We start from the raw sequence: 23434 nt of genomic DNA, 5'->3' as shown, positions 1-23434 counted from the left end.
AATTGTATCCTTGGGCCTCTCCAGTGGCACAAGAGGTTAGGCAAAGTACTGTTAAGCTTTCTGCAGACTCTGCAGCGCGAGTTCGATCCCCCGCCAGCTTGGGAGCTTCCCACATGGCACAGTGGACCTCTCCTGAATCGCCTGCTGCTCCCCTCAGCAGTGTACTTTGCTCAGTCTGCCTGTTCTGTTCCCCACTCTGTCTCTGTTTTATCCTCTACCCCTTATGCCCCCCAATCCATACCTTTGGCCTATACCCCAGCTCTTGTGTGCATAAATAAATAAATCTTAAGAAAAAAATAAATGTATCTTTATAAATAAGAACTCACCTTTGGAAACCTTTGATAAACTCACCAAAACAACTCTTATAAAGTCAATAATGACCTTTACAAGCTAAGTCTAATGATCAAGTTTTTAGTAGTTATGCAGTTCCTTCTGCCAACAGCATTGGACACCACCACTTCACTTTTCCTTGAAATTTTTCCTTTTTTTTTTTTTTTGTTTTTGGGACATTATTCTCTTATTCCATCTACTAGTATGCTATCTGTTCCTTCTCAATTTCTTTTTCTAATTTTTCCTCATTTACCAAATGCTGTGCATTGGGCTACTCTAGAACTTATAGTTTAGATATCTTCTTTATTTCACATGTCTTAAATCATTTCTAAGCCTGAGGCTTTATCTAAATACTATTTATTTCCATGCCAAACTTCATCACTAAACCCCACAATCTTATAACTACTTTCTCTATATTTCCAATTTTATATTTAAGGGGTATTATCAGACTTTAACCTGTTTAAAGTAATACTTGCAAAGTTATCCCATCCTTGTTCCTGTTCCTACTACTGTCTTATGTACTGAAATGGTAGGTAGTTTCCCATGTGCTCAGATATAAAATCTTGACTCCGCTATTTAATTCATAATTTACCTCTAATTCCAAAACAACTTCCATTGGCTCTATTTTCAAAATAGATACAGTATAATTATTTTTCTACCTCTGACAATTTTGGTCTTACCACTATCATTCCTCAGCCAAACAAACAAACAAACACCCAGACAATAGCATCGTGATTGTCTCCCAACTTTTACCTACAGAAATCTGAATAATAATTTTAAAACTTCAGGGCCTCCCCGGCAGCAGTTGAGCACTGGGTTGCGAAGCTGCCCACAGCCTCTGCAGCACCAGTTCGATCCCCGGCCGCCAGTCAAGGGTCCCACATGACGCGCAGACCTCTCCTGCCGCCTGCTGCTCCCCTCAGCAGTGTACTTCGGTCCTTCTGCCTGCTCTGCTCCCCGCTCTGGCTCTGGTGAATTCTCTCACCCTCCCGCACTTCTGACTGTACCCAGTGCTTGTATAAATAAATAAATAAATCTTCAAAAAAATAATAATTTTGAAACTTCAGTCTGATAATCATTCTCCTCTAATCAAATACTTTTACTTCCAATTTCACCAGAAGAGATGGCAAGTCTTCCCATGCCTATGGATTCTATTTAATTTAGCTCCTGCTTCACTAGTCACATCTCTTCACTTTTCCCTATTTTTTCACTGTGCTCTAGTTTTCCTACTTTTCCAGCTGTTTTTCAAAGGCACCTAGCCTACCTCTGTCTCAGAATTTTTTCTCTACCCATTTTCCTGGTCAAAAAGTCTCTTCTTCCAGATATTTCAATGTTCCATCCCTCTTTTTTCATTAATCTCACCCTCCCAAAAAAATACTGCCACACTTTGACTTCCCTTCCTGATTATCCTGCTACATTTATCTCCATTGATGTTGTCATCTGATTTATTGTCTATTTACTTATTTTTTTATCTGTCCTTCCCCATAAACTCCAACAGAAATTAAGTTCTATATAAACAGGGGATTTATTTTATTCACTAATAATTCTCGATACCTAGAATAGAAGCTGGCACATAGTAGGTGTGAAATAAAAGCTTTCACATGTGAATAAGTGATGATGTATAATTAATGTTAAATTGAACCTGAAAAGAATATGACTACTTGATAGTTAAGAGCTGCAAAGATCCCTGGGAATTGAGGCTCAAATTACTAGTCAAGATATAAGTGCCGTAATGCAAAGAATATTGAATAAATTCTGTGATCAAGAATTGCTCAGTCGAATGGCATTGGTGCTTAAATTACTTTCCTTAATAGTAAAAAAAAAAAAACAGGAAAAAAAAACTATTTCATTCATGAAACCATGGAAGCACAAAACTGACATGTTGCCCCACATTTTATTTGGCACATAGCATGGTCAGAAATAAAAAAGCTGTCTAGTTATGGTTGCCAAAAGAAATCATCAACATTTTTCCTAAACCTGACACTATAACACAAATAAAAAAAGGAATATTTCCCTGTTTTTCCTATGCTGGTGTCTAATAAAATCATAATCTTTGTGACTGTGATAATCATGTGAGGCCATTATCCATCCTTCACCATTATTCCAAAGTAAATGTACAAATGTGGGAATTTTGGTTAAATTTTCACATTGCCTATACATTTTAAATACTTGTGTTGTATTTTTTTTTTTTATTTAATGAGTAAGATCTGAACTCTGACTCTTTTTCCAAGTTAATGTTTCATTTCTTTTCTCTGAGGTATCCCATAACCATGCAATGGTAATATAAAATCACCATCAATCACTCTTCAGAATTCCTCAGCACTCTGATCAGTACTGCAGAATTTGTAGCACTAACAGTCATGTCTAACAATATATTTTCTGAGAACATTTACTGTAATCTATATGTCCTTCCCCTTCACATGCTTACTGCACAGTAAATAATTGCTAACTTATTTGCACTATGATATTCTGGACACAGATCTGAATTTGGAACTTAATGGAACTCTGTTCATATCCAGGGTATGCTGCTCATAAAGTGAAACATCTCAGTGAGGTCGCTTACTTGCTCTTTATTGAAAATTTCTCATTGCCAATGACATGATATCCATCTCCATTCAAGGCCACAGTGAGGAAAGAAGCAGCCACCGTGCATGTGAAGCTCATGCACTTGTACAGTGTAGATATCCCTGCTGATGATTTAATCTGAATCTAAATTAACCCCTGAGAATATGGAACTTGAGTTCTGAACCCTAGTCATGCAGTAGAATTTGGAATAGATTTTTAAATGTAAAAAACCCTCTGGAGGGCCTCCCCTGGTGGCGCAGTGGTTGAGAGCTGGGCTGCGAAGCTGCCCGCAGCCTCTGCAGTGCTGGTTTGATCCCCAGCCACCGGTGAGGGTCCCACATGGAGTGCAGACCTCTCCTGCCGTGCCCGCTGCTCCCCTCAGCAGTGTATTTCGTCAGTCTGTCTGTTCTGTTCCCCACTCTGGCTCTGGTGAATTCTCTCACCCTCCTGTGCTTCTGACTGTACCCAGTGCTTGTATAAATGAATGAATGAATGAATAAATAAATAAATAAATAAAAAATTAATAAATAAATAAATAAATACCCTCTGGCTCCACCGTAGATTCTCAGGAAAAAAATCTGGTCATAGCTGATTCTAAGCCACTACCAATAAAGAAAACCATAGTGGGAAACTTAGTCTACCTAAATTCAGATTCCAATTCCTCACTTACTTGCTATATGACTTTAACCAAGTAAATTAATCACTCTGGACATTAGTCTCCCAATTTGTAAAATGGGTTTAAAAATATTTCCTTCCTCACAGAGATTTTATGGAGTTTCCTAAGAGATATCCTATGTCAATTAAACATCGACAATGCCAGCTAGCACATACCTCAAGGTCAACAATTGAGAGCTAATATTATTTTGAAAATCACCTCTATTTCATTCCTCTCTGGGCATGGACTGTGCCCTTGAGATCACAAAAATCTCACAAAAAAAATGAGATCATGTAACTACTATATGCTCCTTTCATAATCATAAATCATTTAGGATCTTTTGGGGGGCTAGTTACAATGCATAACTCCACAGAATATGATCTCAGTGTAAAGTTTGACCACTTACAACTCAGAGAAGAACAACTGGGAACCACTGAGGGCCAGGCATTAACTTGGGAGATAGCCGCCAAGAAAATCACAACAGAATATGAGATATGCAACCTCATGCTTTTGTTCTTGACTCCTCTTAGTAAAAAGCAAATGAGAAGAAAAGGGAAGAAAATGTTTTCCCATAATTTAAATTATGGAGAAAAGCTACTTATAGGAATCCCAGTGTTTAAGACAAGGGCAATATTGACTATGGGATGGAGATTTCCTGGGAGCTTACCTGTTGTCTCTGACATGAAGATTAAGCATTCTATTACATAAGTAAAACATTAACAAGATGATATTAAAAATACAGTGCTGATCTATGTTTTAATCTTCAGAGAAAAATTTATCAAGAAGGACATACTGTGTAATGGCTAAATGATGTTTTCTTCATTATATTGGCACTTTACAAATTCAGAAAGGAACACTTACCTCATACCATTTGTTTTCCTTAGACAGTTCCAAGAAGAAAAATGCCAAATAATTATATTCTTGTTACTCTCTAGAATTTTCATTTGATATTCAATATGAAGACTAATATGAGGAGGTGGAAAATAATTTCTCTTCACCTATGTGATGCAGTTTACTTTTATTATCTGAGTTCTTTACTGAAAACTCAATAGAGTACTTATAGCCTACCATTTAATCTATGAACTTTGCATTCTGTTAATTCCCACAATGACTATATAATGCAAGGAGAGAGGTTTTTATAAAAAATTGGTTTGTAGTAAAAGTAACAAAGTTGACATACGGTGAATTGTTCTATTTTCTGGCTTTTTTATTGAAAAAACATGATGCTTGCTACTTTATAGTAATGATGATGATTATTTCCAACATATTTAATAAAGTGCTTTAGATTTGACTATTTCTATTAAATTAACCAGATGGTGATAGCACATAATTTCACCCAGAAATGTACATTAATTATTAACAATAAATGTAGGGCAAAACAACAGACTTCAGTAATATAACTGCACATCTGCAAAGGAGATTGTTGGTGATTTGAAAATGCTAATTCTGTGATTAATCTTCCACTTGGCTACTGAGCAGCAGAAGTCATGCAAATAAGAAAGCTAAGATGAATGATGGAGCATGCAGACTTTAAATAGGATTCTGATCTTAGACAGAAGGAACTTTTGGTAGGCAGTAGGAGCTTCTCACCAAAAATGTGTATTTTTATCACAGAAGCATTTGGAGATGATGTTCTATTATCTTTGTTTGAGTTATCTGTTCCTAGGAAAATAGAAGAAAACTTTCTTCTTTATTTCCAAAGATTACAAATCCACCATTCTGTTACTTTTCTCTTCACAGAATTATTATATTCTCATAGCCTAAAATTTCCACAATACAAGGAAAATAATCCTGTATTGTTGCAGAACCATGGTGCCTTTATATCTGGAATTCAGCATGCAATTCTGGAAATTCCACCTTAGGGGAAATATAACAATAATGGAAAAGTTCCAAGTTATGAAGGAGACAGATCAAGGACCTTCTGTAGGAGGACAGACGGGGAGGATTAAAACCTCCAATCCACAATTACAGAAGGAACTACAATTAATGGTCTTAGCACTACAAATAAGTAGGTTGAATCCACTTTAGATCAGTAAATATCAGATTTCAAGAATACAGGTTACCAAGAAAAGTCTGCATCATTCACCTTTGAAAATTAACATACAGATTTTTATAGCTTAAATTTACTGTGAAAAATGTATGAAAGTTCGCTTGATAGAACTTTTTTTTTAAGATTTATGTTTTATATATACAATAGCTGGGGTACATGCTGGAGGCACAGGAGGGTGAAAGGATTCATCATAGACAGAGTGAGGAGCAGAACAGGAAGACAGACCAAAAGCACTGCTGAGGGGAGCAGCGGGCGAGACAGGAGAGGTCCACCGCGCCATGTGGGAATCTCCCTGGCCAGCCGGGAATAGAACACCCACTGCAGAGGCTGCAGACAGCTACACAGCACTGCCCTCAACCTGCTGCACCACCGGGGAGGCCCCTGATAGAACTTTCCGATCTTTGCAATTCATAAAGAAATACAAATTGAAACTATAAATTTATAAAGTTTTCAATGAAATTCCCAGAAACTATAAACTATTTTAGAAAATAGTTAATAATTTACTTTTACTATAAGAATCTGTGAACAGCTTAATATTCATCAGAAATATTTTCAACAGAGTGCCTGCCTGCATTTCATATTTGGAATAAACTTTACTCATAGTCAACAAAATTAAAAAAAAAAAAACCTCTAGATGGAATCACGTATAAAAATAGAAAGAAGGCAGTGCGCCCCGCTCCCTTTCTGCCTCTGCCGCCACCATGAAAAAACTTGTGGCGAAGGGGGGCAAAAAAAAGAAGCAAGTTCTGAATTTCATCCTTGACTGCACCCACCCCGTAGAAGATGGAATCATGGATGCTGCCAACTTCTTCGAGCAGTTTCTTCAGAAGCGCATCAAAGAGAACAGGAAGGCTGGAAATCTCGGTGGAGGGGAGCAAGAGCAAGATCACTGTAACTTCCGAGGTGCCTTTCTCCAAAAGGAATTTGAAATATCTCACCAAAAAATATTTGAAGAACAATCTAAGTGACTGGTTGTGCGTAGTTGCTAACAGCAAAGAGAGTTACGAATTACGTTACTTCCAGATTAACCAGCACGAAGAGGAGGAGGAAGATGAAGATTAAAGCTCATTTACCTGGAATATTTTGTATGAGTTCTTGAATAAAATTTGGAAAACAAAAAAAATTAAAAATTTTTTAAAAATTTTAATAAATAAATAAAAATAGAATGACAGTAAGGAACTTATTATCAATCTATAAAATATTATATCCCTATAAAAAATATAGGCCTCCCCTGGTGGCGCAGCAGTTGAGCGCTGTGCTGCAAAGCTGCCCGCAGCCTCTGCAGTGCTGGTTCGATCCCCGACCATGGGGCGAGGGTCCAACATGGTGCACAGACCTCTCCTGCCGCCCACTGCTCCCCTCAGCAGTGCATTTCGTCAGTCTGCCTGTTCTGTTACCCGCTCTGGCTCTGGTGAATTCTCTCACCTTCCTGTGCTTCTGATTGTACCCAGTGCTTGTATAAATAAATATTAAAAAAAAAATCTTTAAAAGAAAAAATAAGAAATAAACAAGGATGTTTTTAAAAAAAAGCTAAGGACTTATACAACTTTATATCAATAGGATAGATAGCCTAAATAAAATAAACTAATTCTTTTTTTTCTTTTTCTTTATTTTTTTTTATTATTAGACTAATTCTTAATAACAATCATACTATTAAAACTAATAAGAAAAACTGAAAAACTAGAGCAGACATAAGAAGTTGAATTAGTTACCAAAAAGATTTCCCACAAAGTATAAGCCCAGTGGATTTCATTGATGAAGACTATCACACATTTAAAGAACTAATAATAACCCTATAAAAATGCTTACTCAAATAGAAGGGAAAATATAGCAACTCTTTCTATGAGCCTAGTAACATGTTGATATCTAAACCAAATAAAGACATTATAAAAAATGAAAACTATAAATGCCAATAACATTATAAACATATTTGGAAATATCCTCAACAAAATATCAACAAACCAAATCTAGCAAAACATAAAAGGGCTTATATACAATTACCAACTGAGATCTATCAAAAGAATATGATTATCTCACCATATGAAAATCAATGTACTATACCATATTAACAGAATGAGGGACAACAAGCATACAATAATCTCAACAGACTTAGAAAAGGGGTTTGATAAAATTCCATACCCTTTCATGATTATAACACTCAACAAAATAAGAATGCAGGAAACTTCCTTAACCTGAAAAACAGCATTTATTAAAAACTCAAAGCATCATACTTAATTGTGAAATATTAACAGCTTATCCTGGTCATTCAGCAAAAATGATAATGATGTTCATTCCCAACACTTTATTCAACATTGTACTGGAGTCATGAGCCAGAGAAATTAGACAAGAAAAAGCAATAAAAAAGAGAAGTATTTCTTTTGAAGATTATGTAAGTTTATGAATAAAAAAACCTCAGGAATCTACCAAAAATTCTAAAATAATAAACAAGTTCAACAAGGTTGCAAGATAGAACATAAGTACCCTAAAATCAATTCAACTTCCATACAGTAATACTGTATAATCCAAAAAAAAAAAAAATTAAGAAAACAATTCAATTTACAACAGCATCAAATGTAATAAAACAGGGCCTCCCCTGGTGGCGCAGCAGTTGAGTGCTGGGTTGCAAAGCTGCCTGCAGCCTCTGCAGCACCAGTCCAATCCCCAGCCACCTGCGAGGGTCCCACAAAAACAAATAAATAAATAAAATAAAAATAAATAAATTTAACAAGACACAGGAGTTACATATGGAAAGCTACAAAACATAGTTGAAATGCATTAAAGAAGTCTTAAGCAAATGTAAAGACAGCCAGAATTCAAGGAGGAAACACTATTGTTAAGGTAACAATACTCACCAAATAGATCTATAAATTCAACATAATTTTCAAAAGATTCCAGTTGACTTTGTAGAAATTAACAAATTGATGCTAAAATTCTCATTGAAATTCAGATTCAGAATAGCCAAACAATTTGAAAAAGAAGAGCAAAGTTAGAAGATTACACTTCCAATTTTGAAAACTTATTACAAATCTAAGGAAATTAAGACACCTGGTCCTAGCATAAATAGACACAAATATCAATATAAAATAATTGAGAGTCCTTAAGTTAGCTCTCATCATTTCTGGTCAAATGATTTTTGGTAAGAGTACCAAAACAATTCAATGGAGAAAAAAACAGTGCCTTCAAGAACATAGCAACAAAATGATCTTTCCAACAACAATTCATATGTAAAAATTAACTAAAAATGGATCATAATCCTAAAGACTGAACCCATATCATAAAACTCCTAAGAGAAAACATGGCAGTAAACCTTTATGACCCTGGATTAGGCAATGGATCCTAAGACTTCAAAAACACAAGCAACAAGGGGCCTCCCTGGTGGTGCAAGGGGTTAAGACACAACCTATGAAGCTATCCACAGCCACTGCAGCACAAGTTCAATCCCCGGCCAGGAAGCAACCCACATGGCACAGCAGACCTCTCCTGACTCACCCGCTGTTGCCCTCAGCAGTGTTTCAGTAAGCCTACCTGTTCCGTTCCCCACTCTGTCTATGATGAATCCTCTCACCCTCTACACCTCTGGCCTGTAACCCAGTTCTTGTATGCATAAATAAATCAATCTTTAAAAAAGAACACAAGCAACTTAAGAAAACAGAGATAAATTGGACTTTATCAAAATCAAAAGCTAGAAACACCATCAGCAAAGTGGAAAGACAACTAAAAAATCAAAGAAAATATTTGCTAATCATAAATCTGATTAAGTTCTACTATCCAAAATATACTTAAAGGTCTTAAGACAAAAAAATAACCCAATCAAAAAATTGGCAACCCATTTGAAAGGACAATTTTTCACAGCAGGTATAAAAATGACAAATAGCACATGAACGAATGTTAAAGATTGTTAGTCACTAGGGAAATGCAAACCAAAAACACAAAATGATACTGCTCACTAAGATGATTATGAACCAAAAAATGAGCAATGACTAGTATTAGTGAAGATGTGGAGAAGTTGAAACACCCTCCCATTGCTAAAGGGAATGAACATGGCACTGCCACTTTGGAGAATGCTTTGTCAGCTCCTCAAAAAGAAAACAAGAGCTGGAACATGTTCACACAAAACAAGTACGCAAATGTTCATGGTAGCATTATTCATAATAATCAAAGATGGAAAGAAACCAGTGTCTATCACCTGATAAACAAAATATGTTAGAACATATAATTGAATAATATTTGATAATATAAAATGGATTAAGCATGTGATGATTTGTGCAACAACATAGGTGAACCCAGAAAGTACTGTGCTATGTTAAAAAAAAAAAAGGCAGCACATGCCTACAGCCTCTGCACCGCTGGTTCGATCCCTGGCTGCTCCCCGGCCACCGGAGGAGGGTCCCACATGGCGCGCAGACCTCTCCTGCCGCCCGCTGCTCCCCTCAGCAGTGTATTTCGGTCCTTCTGCCTGCTCTGCTCCCCGCTCTGGCTCTGGTGAATTCTCTCACCCTCCCACGCTTCTGACTGTACCCAGCACTTGTATAAATAAATAAAAAACAAATAAATCTTTAAAAAAAAAACTCAGTGGCTGCATAAACATAGGATAATTGTTTTGTTTTGTTTTTAAAAAAAGGCAGCACAAGATTATATAAGGTGTCCTTCCATTTACATGAAATGTTCAAAATAGGGAAATTCAGAGAGACAGTGTATTAGTGGTCACCAGATGCTGTGAAGAGAGGGCAATGTGGAGTGACTGCTAATAAATACAGGGTTTCTTTTCAGAGTGATAAAATGTTCTGTAATTATATAGTGTTTTGCACAACCTGTGAATGTACTAAAAATCACTGAATTGTACACTTTAAAATGGGTGAATTTTATGGTATGTAAATTATATCTTAATAAAAAAAATTCTATTTCCTATGGTGGTTTCTAAGGTTACATGAATATAACTACCAGTGGAAATCTAGGCAGACCACTGACTATCAGTCTATATTTAGATAATTGGAACAAAAGAGACTCATCTAATACAGAGTTCTGTGATGGGTCCTTTCTCCTAAGGTATCTGCCATGATTGTTACAACAAAGAAGAGGACAATAGTAACACCTAATTAGGGATTCTGAATGACAAAATAGAGGTATTGTTGATTTCAAAATAGTAAATGGGAAAATTAATGACTTGGTCACAACATGAAGACTTTATGATACCCCATGTTTATATTCTCATTCTTACTTGCAGCATTTAAATATTCCAAATATTCCAAAGTGCTGGGTGGTTCTGTGCTGTCACAATCTAGCTTATTAAGCCCATTTGCTCACATATAAAATCAAGTTGCTCCTGTTGTCCACTTTACAGTTTTACTTTAGGGGCATTTACTTGGTCAATACCCCAAAAGCCTAAAAAGTAGTTAATATTTTTTAAATGTTTCTCTAGTCAAGATAATTATGAACTAGCTATATCATTACTCCTCTGTAGTTAAAGAAGACTGCCTTAATTGCCAGACAATTCCTATGGTGTTTAATATACCACACTGTCTCAGCTCAAGGAATATCAGGAACAGTGTAGGCACAAAAGTAAGGTAGCAACATGGGGAAATTCACTAAAGGAGATTGTGGTCTCTCTGAAGAAAGTCAGAAGCTCAGTGGGCTGCGTTCTAACAGAAAATAATGAAGGGAGTTGGTCAGGAATCCTTCCATTGTCCCTCTATCCACATGTATGCTTTGATCCCTCTATTCAATACCCCATTGTGTGGTAGACATTAAACAAGGAATAAAATATTCAATAGCTAAAGAGACCAGAGTTGAAGGGAAACAAAACAGTTATTATGGCAGGATAGCTAGGCCAAAACAGTTCCAAATAATAAATGCACTTACTGCTTGGCAACTATAGGGTGCCAGAGACATGAAAACTAGTGCCTGTTCCTTGTACATTAACAGATGTCTATTAAACTCTACCTATAAGGGACATGATGATCAAAGAAGTCACTTTCCCTATCTCTTTTAATTTGTAAGAGACAAAATGTAGAACTTGAAGCCAAACCCATGATCATTCAATTGTGTCAAACTGGGCACAAGATGCCCCCAAGTGGCCAGGCAGGCAATCCAATCCAAGCTGGAGTTCAAGTCCCTGAAGGGGAAAGAATTGCTATGCAACAAAATGATTTCATGGTTTTATAGGCTACCTGGCATAACAAAATACAAATCAGAGGCCACCACTGTCATCAAAACTCATAGGTGCTAGCATTCTCACAAAGTAAGTGGAGGTGATTTTGATGAGGGAAGGGACTCATTAATTCCAGCTGAAAGAGCTTGACACGGTGGCCCATTAGAAACAATTCATTCTTGGAACTTGTAACACTGCTCAAACCCATCCTTATATTCTCACCAGAAGTTCAGATTTTCTTATCTGAAATGTCTTCTGGTATTAAAAAATACTTTTACTGGCCTCCCTGGTGGTGCAAGGAGTAAAGCAACGCACTATGAAGCAATCTGCAGCCTCTGCAGCATGAGTTCAATACCAGGGAGCAACCCTGGCCAGGGAGCAACCCACATGGCGAAGCAGACCTCTCATGCCTCGCCCACTGCTCCCCTCAGCAGTGCTCTTCAGTCAATCTGCCTGTTCTGTTCCCCACTCAGTCTCTGGTGAATCCTCTCACCCCCCACATCTCTGGCCTATACCCCAGCTCTTGTATGCATAAATAAATCTTAAAAAAAAAAAAAGACCCTTCTTCCTCCAATATAGAAACAATGTCTCTTGAAGCTGGCAGTCAAAGAATAAATACCTACTTGAACTTATTTGCTGGTTGCAATGAACATTACTTTGATAACCCTTAATGAGGACAGCAGACATCAGTGATACGGACAAACCATTGGGGTGAAAACAGAAATATCAACATAGGCACAATCTCCTAATTTTCTCATCTTTGGTGTACATTAGTTGGTTAATGGAGTTGAGCCAGGATATCTACACAGACAAAACAAAGTGGATAATTGAGCAATTATCTGATGAATTTAAACACTAAAGAAAGTGGCTTTGGATAATTAAGATTTTGTTCTGAACTGCTGGTGCATCTTTCTTTGGGGAAAAGTCATGGAGACAGAAGCAGAAGTAGGTATGCGTAGTTGTCTTTCCCGATCTCATTTTAGAGCATTCTGAAGAGATTTAGCAGGACAAGAAGAATATGGGGAGTGAAACTGTTGGGATCTCAAACTTTCAGAGGGTGCTGACCCATACAGGCTTCCCATGGTTGAAGGCAGCCCATCATTTTGCAAGTGACTGACTTGGACAGTTTACTGGTTATCTAATGGACGCATTATCTGTGTTTATTAGATGAGTAACAAGCTCACAGACATATATCACCAATCCCAAGTTGTCTAAATCTAGTACTACTGTATTAAGAAAAAAAATACTATATTCTAATGAATCCCCTAGAGTATGAAATACATTACATTCATGTAAAGAACAATAACCTGAATTATTCAAGTAAACAAATCATACACACACAAATTCACATATTCCAAGCAGGTTAAAATATAACTTTTGGCCATATTTCATGGGTCAAAATCGATTGAGTATTGGGAATTCTACATGATCAAGCCTTAAACTTAATGGAAACTTTAAACTTCTCTTTTACAATGTCATTGGCAGACAAGTTCAACTCTACTAAATATTACCTGCACCAATAAAACCAACAATCCCAGAAGTTTGTAAATCTCTCCAGAAACATTAGCTAAAACAGAAACAAAAAAGATATGCATATTATTGTACTTCTGCAGACATTTAATAAAGATTTTTCACATTTTCAGTCAGTAGCTTCAAGAGTGGCCAGATAGCAAAAGTAGGAGTGGTGAGTGGTTAGGGAGAAATAAGAATTCTAAAAAGTTTACTAGCTGCTGATTTTTGAGAAATAAAAAGTTCAAGATGGTTGTCCCAGTGTTAAGTATAAGAAATGAAAATGCAAAACATTTTGTTCTAAGCGAAAGAATGAAGACATATTCAAGCAAAGAGGGATGTTAAAGAACTTCTATGTAAGGATCTCTTTTCTGAGAACAGTTCAGACATTGGAAAATTATGGTCAATGAATTTAAAAAAAAATTAAAGACCCCTATTTAAAAAGCAAAGCAAGAATTGAATCACACATAAATTTTAAGAATACGAGGAAATTATATGTCATATGTAATATCAAGTGGCAATACCAGGACACTATACTGGGCAAGAATTACTGTGAAAAATTGCCTGGTTTAAATAGCAATTAAGGATTTAATGGGGGAAAGTAATCAGGAATATGGGTGATCTAGCCAGTAAAAGAGCATTAAGTGGGTAATACAGTACTCAAAATATGTCCTGTGAATATTCATGAGTTGATCTTATTGTGACTTATCTACATGGTGACATTTTCCAGTAGGAAAACATTTGACTAAAAGAAAAGAGCTCCTGAACACTATAAAATTCATATTACAAAAATAGTAAAATTAAGTGTTACATGCAAATGATGAAAGTTGAAAGAAATGTTGGAGGACTGAAATGCTATGAATTTAAAATGGGGATTGACAATTTCAGGAAAATCCTCAAAGTTTGATATGTTCATGCCAATAAATAGAAAACACACAAAAGCAATTTGTTTAAAAACATAGAAATATCTTCTTGGCCTGCCAGTCAAAGATTTTTTGTTCATGCTTGTTCACTTATGATAACTGTGTTCATTACAAATGGAAAAGGGCTACATAGAAACTTCAGATAAGAAAAAAAGTTGTTTGTCCAAATTAAGAAAAGCCTACTATTTTGCTCTTGTAAAGCAACCTGGAGAGAAATGAACAAATAATACTAACAGGAACAGAAGCAGCAACCAAAGTCCACTTAGAATAATGGATCAACTTAGGAAAATGACATAATTTCAGAGTCCCCAGTGGATATGGAAATCAGAACAACTAAAATATGTGTGTGCAGGTGAAATGTGGACTGCACTTAACTCATGCAAAGGAACCTGCTGAGAAAATGCATTGAGTTTGACCTGAATTAGCCAGACAGGCTGTCTAAAGCTATGTCTGCATAGCAGTAAATGGTGTGAAAAGAGTAAATAAATATATATGTAGTTTATGGCCACAGAGCTTCCTTGTGAACATACTGTCAACACCGTTTTCTTGTTACATCTTGGCCCAAAACGTGGCAGTCACTCAAACTGAGTGCATTTCCCATACATATTTGTTTTTCCTTTCTAAAGAAGCTACTGTTTCTGAATCCTGAATCCGCAGGAGCTGATCCCCCTGCTTGGGTGGTGTTCACAAGCCTTCCATTCTTTTTGAAGCTTCATCTTATAAAGGTGCTAATGACCACTCCCAGCCAATTTTCTTTCTCCTTTCTGCATCGCACTCATAACTAAATTCAGCAACCTAGAATAAAACAAAAGAGCACTTCTCCAGCAACTTCAACAGAAATAAGGTTGTCCCCTTCAGCCACCAAAACAAAGGTCAACTTTTCCCCATTCAAATTAAATGAATTTGGGGCTCTAAGCACTATGCAGTATTGTGAGAAAAAGAAAATATATATGTCTGCCCTGACCCTTCCCCCTTGTAACATAAGTTTGAGATTGGTAGATCTCTGAAGTTAACGTGAAGATGAATTTAACTTAAAAGTATTGAAACTTAACAAGAACTTTCTCAATATTCTTCATTTCCATCAAAAGTAAAATTCTTGGTCGGTTTGCTTCCTGGGCAAAAAAAAAGTACATGATCACTAGGGAGATGGATACTTATAATTAATACACCCTGTGAATGTCAGCTTCAGCATAACTTTCCCCCCCACACTTGTCATGGTGTCGCATTCATCCTTGAGGGATCCATCAATTCACACAGAAGCATCAGGAGGCCAGTAGGAAAGTTTGTCTTCATTTCTACCTTCTTTGCAAGGTTAACTACCTTCAGATCACATTCAGACTAAAATCAGGAACTCAGGTTTTTCCTAGGGTTTTAGTTTTAAATGCAAAAAGGGAAAGAAAGAAAAATTAAGTCTAAAATGAGTGTGATGCATATTCATGAAGGTCAAAGCAATACACTGCATATCGCAGTGCTAGTGACCTTGAGCTACATCAATTTACTGACCTTGAGGTGTAAAAGATCTGAAGAAATATACACCAAAGATATTGTATATATGCAAATATAATGATACATCCATACATTTCCACTAAAAAAAAAATCTGTAAATGTAGAGCCATAAACAGATAAAGGTTTTTATCAAAACGAAGCAAGAACAATGGTTCAGGTCACTGTAAAAAGAGCTCACCTAAGGGTGAAGATCCAATCTGCTGGTCAGGAAATGTAAAGGTAAAATAGAAGCAAAGCGGGCCTCTCCGGTGGCGCAGCGGTTGAGCGCTGGGTTGCGAAGCTGCCCGCAGCCTCTGCAGCTCTGGTTCGATCCCCAGATGCTCCCTGGCCACCACCGGAGGAGGGTCCCACATGGCACGCAGACCTCTCATGCCGCCCGCTGCTCCCCTCAGCAGTGTACTTCGGTCCTTCTGCCTGCTCTGCTCCCCGTTCTGGCTCTGGTGAATTCTCTCACCCTCCCATGCTTCTGACTGTACCCAGTGCTTGTATAAATAAATAAATAAATCTTTAAAAAAAAATAGAAGCAAAGCAAAAATTGATCTAGTTTTTGTTCTCTACTGCCTTTATATTCTTGTCCTCAAATATTGCATGAGCTCTTTCATTGTTCTGATGAGTGCATGTCATTAAAAATATTGGTCATTGGGCCTCCCTGGTGGCGCAGTGGTTGAGCGCTGGGTTGCGAAGCTGCCCGCAGCCTCTGCAGCACCGGTTCGATCCCCGGCCACCGGGCGAGGGTCCCACATGGTGTGCAGTCCTCTCCTGCCAGCCACTGCTCCCCTCGGCAGTGTACTTCGTCAGTCTGCCTGTTCTGTCCCTCGCTCTGCCTCTGGTGAATTCTCTCACCCTCCTGCGCTTCTGACTGTACCCAGTGCTTGTATAAATAAATAAATCTTTACAAAAAAATTTTTAAAAATATTGGTCATTAAAAATATTTCTATGAGCCTCAGTTTAGCCTAGGATGTTGCTTTCTTGAGTTTTTTTTTTTAAAGCTTCATGGTTTTCTTTTGCATTTGTTCTTAGTCACAACTTCCTTCTTACTTCCATCCTTTTTATCTTTGACTTGACCTGATTTTAAAACAAGTATAGTCAACTTTTTTCTAAATGACTCTTCATGCTCTGAATATATAATCTGAACATTATGTTTCAGACTCTCCCATCCTCTCTTTAGCCATGCAATTGTCTCAACACTAATCTAATGGTCTTTGTCTAATTTGTAGTATGAAGAGCCTCCTGGTTTCTTCTGTCTTATTCTTTTTCTATCTCTTTTTCATACTCCCGATTTTTCCCTCTTCTTGAAACTCTACCACCAGCAAAATCAATAACAGCTTCTCTTGTGGGATCTCCCTTGTCATTGACTCTCTTCCTTGATAATATTATCCAGTGCCAGGTATAATTAGGTGTCCTACCAGCAACTCAAAATCCATATGTAGAAAATCTAGCTAACCAACACTCTGCCCAAATTAGCTACCAACCTACAGGGTCAGCCTTTCTCTTGTAGCTAGTATTAACAGCTCCATGAATTTAAATTATAAATATGGTCAAATAGACAGGACTGGCTGGGTTATCAACATGCCTAAAAAATGGAAATCCAGTACTTCTATATTAAGTCTCTTCTCCTGAATGGCTAAAGAAAAATGTCCAGGGATATTTACAGTCCAAAAAAGTGTATTGTCCCAAATTCCACTCCCAATTAAAATTGAGTAAGACCTCTTGCTGACATCATTGTCCATATATATGTATATATTTGGTCAAACAGGGAATCTAAATCTGAGTCACCTTTGCATCCAGTCAGTGACAGAGAAAGGTCTAGCATTACAGATTCTCTGAGTGAGAATGAACCCACCCTCAGGGTCTTTCCACACCCCTTGCCACTTTGACACCCCAAAGATCCAAATGCATTATCATTTATGGGTGAGGAAAGTATGTGGGGTTTTCAGTTTTGCAGATGAGTTTGATGCACCATCTTATCCTGCCACATTGATCTCTTTTGCTAGTATTCTTTCTTACTCTTTCTTATGAATTCCAATATGCTCTGATCACTTTGTCCCATGGTTTGTGTTACTTTCTTTAAATTCAAAACCAATCCACAATATAACTTTCCTTCAGTGTTTGATAAAGATTATAAGAGTAACAGACTATGTTTAGTAAATAGCCTTAACTTTTAACTTCTCACAAAAATGGTTCTTTCATACATATATATATATATACAAAATTCCCACTTATATATATATATATTAATCCCATCTTTAATAGAGATAATCTGTGCTCTATATTTGAAAAGCACTGTCCACTTCTTCCCTCTGTATTTTGCAGCACATTCCTGCTACATCATTGATTCTGTGTCTAATTTCTCTTATCTGAATTCAAATACTTCCCATAATATCCAACGCCCAATTTTCATTGATTTTTTACAGTTATAGACATTTTGAAGCTGTAAAACTTTTTTCGTCGCTACCCATTTAACTATCTTAAGAACATATTCTGGGCCTCCCCGGTGGTGCAGCGGTTGAGCGCTGGGTTGCGAAGCTACCCGCGGCCTCTGCGGTGCCGGTTCGATCCCCGGCTGCTCCCCGGCCACCTGAGGAGGGTCCCACATGGCGCGCAGACCTCTCCTGCCGCCCGCTGCTCCCCTCAGCAGTGTACTTGGGTCCTTCTGCCTGCTCTGCTCCCCGCTCTGGCTCTGGTGAATTCTCTCACCCTCCCGCGCTTCTGACTGTACCCAGTGCATGTATAAACAAACAAACAAACAAATAAATAAATAAATAAAACATGCCTCTAAATAAAAAATTAAAAAAAAAAATAACATATTCTGCCCTTCTGTTCATAAATCATGCCCTACTAAGCCTCAACAGAGACGCTGGCAATTTTACTTTGTGTATGTGTGTTTAAATATCATTATCTATCTTCTCTTTCACACAAAGTAATTTCTTTACTTTGAATTCCCTACATTGTCTCAGGTTTATCTTACCTCTGGTTTCCTTTGCCAGTCACTTTTTAAAATTCATTTTCATGATGCCTCTGTTCTTTCTATTATACAGCAATGCACAAAGGTAGTCTTCAAGTCCTTTTAACATTTCCTCTAGCACAAGGTACAATTTCATTTCTAGCAGCTGAAACTAATGTCAATCTTGGAGTAATATACATATCCAATACATCATTATACATTCTTGCAACAGTTCTCATAGTCTCCACTGTTTACTGAAGTGTCGGATGAATTATATACCCTCTTTAGTATCCCTGCAAACCATCTATAAATTTCCATGGCAATACTCCTATTTCTTGAGCTTGGGGATGTAGATTCTTGAGAGTAGGAAGGAGTTCCTTAATAAATGCAATTTCAGGCTCCCTCTTCTCCTTTTAGGCTGAGATAACTTATTTTACCAGACACTCGGGGCAAAGTGTTTAGTCAAAGTATTTACTTCAAGTTGTCAGAGGCAAGAGGCTAAGGAAGAGATTAAATTTACTGCACAAAGACATGTTTTTACATAATCTAACTAGAAATTCCTTGAAAGCAGACACATGCTCTTAAAAACAACAAACACCACACAAAATACTTGAACAGAGGGTTTTGAATCCTTATTTCATTACTTGGTGTAGCATATTCTTCAAGTGAGTAGACACACTAGCAAATTTTTACCTATCATCTAAGTATCATGAGCAAGTTTAAGGTCTGGAAGCCAAACTTCTCATCTTTCATAAGTATAAAGGAGCAACCAGGCCTTGTTGCTAAAATAAATGTGCATATTCAATTCAGAAAATCAAACAAGCAAGATACTGAATTCGGTCTTCACAAACAAGAGCAAGCCTATTCCTAAGCCAAAAATGGTTTCCCCATCAGCATCTAGTAATTGTCATATATGCTCTCTGCCTACTTGTAGATAATGCAGGACCTGAAATAAACATACACATACCTGGTTATTATATACCTAGCCAGGCATATCCTGATTAGAGTTATGGAGAGAGCAGGAGTTTTCTATCCTCAGACAATGTGTATACAACTATTCGATGTCATTCAGAGGATATATATCACTAGTTGGTAAGATAAAGTAACATATGTGTCATACATAATGCAACTTTGAGAAAGTTCAGAGAAGTTTCCTCAAAATATTAAAAATATATCTACCTAATAATCCAGAATTCCACTCATATGTATTTATCCAAAGAATACAAAAACACTAATTCAATTCAAAACACAATTCAAAAACACTAATTCCTATGTTCATTGCAGCACTATTTAAAATAACCACGTTATGGATACAACCTAGGTGCCCAAGGACAGAAGAGTGGGTTAAGAGCATGTTGCAAATATATATATATATATTATATATATATATATATATACATACACGCATGTACACACACATGTATATACTCCGTACACACACACAGTAGAATACTACACAGCTATATAGATGAAATCTTGCTACTGTGACAACATGGAACTGGATGGGAATATGCTAAGCAAAGCAAGTCCGAAGAAGGACAAATATTGGATGACTTCACTTGTACATGGAAGACAAAGAAACAAAATAAACAGACAAAACTAAACCAAAACATATCCTAACTATAATGGCTGCAGAATTATAGGTAATGCAGGAGAAAAGTGGACAGAGAGGATCCAGTGGACTATCAGGTAAGATTATGAGCGCTTTGGTGATAGATGTGATTTGTTTACATACATCTGCAGAGTTCTGAACCTTTATCTCTAAATCATATATAGTACTTTAAACCAGTGGTATCGCAATTAAAAATGTCACAAAAATTAATAATCTGGCATAAGTACTCAACAATAATATTTACTGATATTATTATTATAGTCATCATTATCATTATTTATTGGCATTGATTATCAGTTAAATCTGAACTTAATTGTGGTCTTTATACATGAGTAATGAGAACATTGGCAAGTCATGTAACTGTACCAGATTTGGTGTTCACATTTGCCAAATGGGACAATAATAGCACATATGCTGTAAGGTCATGTGAGGCTGAAATAAGATAATTCCCACAATGTATTCAATCCCATATTCAACAAATAGCAACCTCTCAATAAATGTTTGTTCTTATCATCACCACTCTGTGCAAGACACAGAGAAGAAGCATAGAATGGTGTCAACCCTTAAATTGTCCAAGTCCAGAAGAAGAACGTAGATACAGCTGATGCTCTGTAGATTAAATGACACAGGAGCATGGAAACATCTTTCGATGAAATCTGATGGTTGTAACAAGTACTTCCCTGCTCAGCTCCAGCAGGTACTCAATTTGTTCTTTTTTTTTTTTTTAATAGAGGCATGTTATTTATTTATTTGTTTGTTTGTTTATACAAGCACTGGGTACAGTCAGAAGCACGGGAGGGTGAGAGAATTCACCAGAGCCAGAGCAGGGAGCAGAGAAGGCAGAAGGACCGAAGTACACTGCTGAGGGGAGCAGCGGGCGGCAGGAGAGGTCTGTGCACCATGTGGGACCCTCCTCTGGTGGCCGGGGAGCAGCCGGGGATCAAACTGGCGCCACAGAGGCTGCGGGCAGCTTCGCAACCCAGCGCTCAACCGCTGCGCCACCGGGGAGGCCCAGGTACTCAATTTGAACCAATTATGTTGATATGCTTTATCTGCAAAATAATAAATGTTGGCTAAATACAGGGTCTGTGTCCCCTCTTTGTGTGGGTAGCTATGGATCCTGGAAGAAAGAGTTAAAAAAAAAAAGCAGGTTTGATACTGAAGCAGGGGGCTGAGGGATATGTGTAGCAAGCTGGTGATGTTCTCCTGGGACTAGTACACATGGGAAAAAGAAGTGGTTATACTAACTTATTGGATCGATAAAATTATAGTATCCTGAATGTCTGTAGTCCTTCTCTTCTCCAATTTGATAAATTTTAAAACTGGTTTGGGGTGACTTCTATTTCTGTTCAGCTCTCTTCTATCCAGTGAACTCACTGTCGTGGTTTTCCAGACACTCAATACACTCATCCTCTTTGTAGAGAATTGTCTTCTGCCTAATCAGCTTTGCCTTCCTCAGAGAGTTATTTGTTCAAAATCACTTTTGCTTTCTACTAAATTTTCTTTTTCCCTGCCCCACATTATTAACTATATTCCTTAGTGCAGCTGGGCTCTGCTGTGTTTCAAGAGGAAAGTACTATGTTAGGTGTGAATGACTGATGCCTTCTTGACCTCAAAGCATTGTGCACACTTTGAAAAGGCAGGCTTACATGCACATGTTGAGTGACAGAGAACGTTTGGCATCCAAATTAAGTCCTAGTTGGTAGAATCAAGCTTTTTTATATAATGAAGGGAAAAGGAGACTATAGGCAATATGGGAGAGAGATTACAGGGCTTTTCTGTCAATGTGGACAAGTATCCTCTCCACTGAATGCCTGACCCAGAATATCCTTTTTATATTGGAAAAGACCCTTCTGTAGAGTAATGTGAATGTGACACTTGTATTTAGAACCAGAAGGAATTCCAATTTGAGAATATTTGCCAATGACTTATGTCTTCTGGGAAGATGGTGACAATTTCCGGAAATTTTCAGCAACAAAGCAGCACAAGAGCCAATGACATTCAAATTAGTTTGACACAAAGATGACCAGGTGGAGAGAAACACTCTGACTTTTCATCTCAGCCAGGGACTTACAGGCCCCCTGATGAAAAGGACTCCAGCCACAGCATTGAGGATCGCTCGATAAAGATGTTTTCCCAGTATGTGGCAGCAGTTAAAAAGCAAATAGGTTTCCAGAATATAACAAAAAGGGTTGGAAGATACAGTGGCACAATGAACAATGAAGGCTTTTTTTCTTCAGAGACTGGACGCCTGCCACCTTACCACCTGAAAGGTACGAGGCAGGTTGAAAGAATCCCAAGCAATGTGTCTGAGACAGCTCGAAGTGAGGATGATCTATTCTGAATGTCTGGGAAGGCGAATTACAGGCAGTCAGATGGAAGGATTCACAATTATGAAAGGCATGGCAAAAGCTGATCAGATTCTCCTTTCTAGGAGGCTTCATGCTTCAAAACAACCAGAACCTCATTTTATTAAAATGCTCATCCCTGTCAGTTAAGAAGATGGGAGTCTGCTTGACAGCATTGCCTAAAAGGCATTGTTAGGGAGGCTGGCGGGGCTCTCAGGCCACCTGACCTGGACAGGGTTCTTGCTTATGCATCCTCATAGCACAGCCCTGGAAGCTAAAATACATTGTGAAGACAAGTCAGGCTGATTTCTAGATTAAATTCCCCTGTCCACTGCTGTGTGCTTCACCGAATGTGGTAAGCTGAGCGTGAACTTCAGCACAGGGCTGTTGAGCAAATAAAGGCAGATAAAGAATGTTAAAAGGACTTAAAAAAAAAGAATTATAAATTGCAAACTGTCAGACCATCCATAGCCTCAGCCAAATCCAAATGGCTTCATTTTCCTCTTCTAGCCTGGCCAGTCCGCTTGAGTCTCTCCCACTGGTATTTTTAGGATACAGTCCAGGCCATTATGAACAGATCCAACAATGTGCAGTGATCTTGAAGCTTGCAGAAAAGTTTGGGACTACTTAAATTACACCCCATTTATCTTTACCAAGGCATTGTATAGTTCTGTCAAAAGTAGCCTTGGTTCCCTGGTGAGCTAACTTGCAGTAATTCTGTCATTTGGGAAAGATTTAGAGGTACAGTTCATAATAAATGCTCAGGTTTTCTTTTAGTTGAATCTTTGGTCTCCTTTCATTTCAATGACTCTAACTTCTTTTCTTCTCTAACATGTGGCTATTC

The 23434-nt window shown here is 37.6% G+C and overlaps 1 long non-coding RNA gene and 1 pseudogene across 1 annotated transcript in view; one reads left to right on the top strand and one right to left on the bottom strand.

Moving 5' to 3' along the window:
- LOC129145593 (uncharacterized) overlaps nt 1-23434 on the bottom strand; it is a 134528-nt gene that overhangs the window by 86625 nt on the left and 24469 nt on the right. The window lies entirely within an intron of this gene.
- Nucleotides 6302-6662, top strand: LOC119243790 (60S ribosomal protein L22-like; annotated as a pseudogene).

Source organism: Talpa occidentalis, unplaced genomic scaffold (assembly GCF_014898055.3).
Source record: "Talpa occidentalis isolate TD23 unplaced genomic scaffold, MPIMG_talOcc4v2.1 talOcc4.13, whole genome shotgun sequence".
NCBI lineage: Eukaryota > Metazoa > Chordata > Mammalia > Eulipotyphla > Talpidae > Talpa > Talpa occidentalis.
This window is presented reverse-complemented; position numbering and strand designations above follow the sequence as displayed.